Source organism: Myotis davidii, unplaced genomic scaffold (assembly GCF_000327345.1).
Source record: "Myotis davidii unplaced genomic scaffold, ASM32734v1 scaffold223, whole genome shotgun sequence".
In the NCBI taxonomy this organism is placed as follows: domain Eukaryota; kingdom Metazoa; phylum Chordata; class Mammalia; order Chiroptera; family Vespertilionidae; genus Myotis; species Myotis davidii.
Genome location: NW_006294609.1, coordinates 1,364,585 through 1,365,670, shown reverse-complemented (window position 1 = coordinate 1,365,670; position 1,086 = coordinate 1,364,585). Strand labels below are relative to the sequence as shown.

General features: G+C 52.9%; 1 long non-coding RNA gene across 1 annotated transcript in view; it reads left to right on the top strand.

Annotated features, from left to right (window-relative positions):
- Window positions 1-202: 202 nt before the first annotated feature.
- The window catches only part of LOC107183952, a 10,538-nt gene continuing 9,654 nt past the window's right edge, over window positions 203-1,086 (top strand). The window contains exon 1 of the long non-coding RNA XR_001514770.1: window positions 203-218. This is a non-coding gene — a long non-coding RNA (uncharacterized LOC107183952). The remainder of the gene's footprint in view (window positions 219-1,086) is intronic.

Below are 1,086 nucleotides of genomic sequence, written 5' to 3'. Positions count from 1 at the left end.
TTTCTTCAACATATTTGATATCTCCTTCTTCATGGATGTTGGATATTTCCTTTTTCATTTATCATTTCTAGGATCTATTCCCAGGCTTTCTATTTTGTTTCTTGGTCTGCATAACTGCAGTTGCTTTATAATTTGTTGTTAATCCTCACCCAAGGATCTTCTCCATTGATTTTTAGAGAGAGTGGGAGAGAGGGAAGGGAAGAGAGAGAAACATCGATGTGAGAGAGACACATCGATTGGCTGTGTCTGCCATGCACACATCCCTACTGCACCCCTACCGGTTGGGGGGATGGAACCTGCAACCCAGGAATCTTCCCTTGACAGGGAATCCAACCCGCAGCCCTTCCATCCACCGGCCAACACTCCACCCACTAAGCCAACTGGCCAGGGCCACAATTTGTTTTAATATCTGTATGGCAAGTCCACCCTCGTGGCTATTTATTTTAGAAATTTGTTAGAAATGTCCTACTGTTAGGATTACAATAAACCTACACATTAATTTGGAAAGAACAGCCACATAATCAGCCTCCCAGAGGGGTTACCGAATTGGTTTTCAATCTTGGCGAGTGCTAGAGTATGATTTCTCTACATGGCAAACCTGGGATCCTCTTAGACTTTGACAGTAGTGTGTTCCTTTGTTCGGTGTTGGAAGTAGAAAGCGATCCAATGGAGAAGTGGCTGCGGCTCCAGGCCAGCTCCGGCCCCTCACGGGCCACCTGAATGACCGCCGAGCCTGGGTCCGGCGGGCCACCTGAGGCGCGGGCTTGACCCCAGGGGCCTGCGAGGGGCTGCGGTCACCGGAAGGGGCTGGCTGAGCACGTACAAGTTCCATTTCTCTCTGCTGCAAGATGTCATTTTGTGAGGAGCAGAATTCACTGAGCTACTCAGAGGAGTACTCTCTTCGGGATCCGAACGGCCCGGGTCTCCCCAGGAGCCCGGACCACGCAGCCTGCAGTCCCCGGGGGCTGCGCTTTGAAGGCGGGGTCTCTGCGGGACACATGCAGCGGGGGTGAGGTGTCCTGGCAGTGGGGCGCAGGGCGTTAGGGGTTCCCTGCTGGGGGGCTCCGAGGGGTCAGGGGCAGGCTC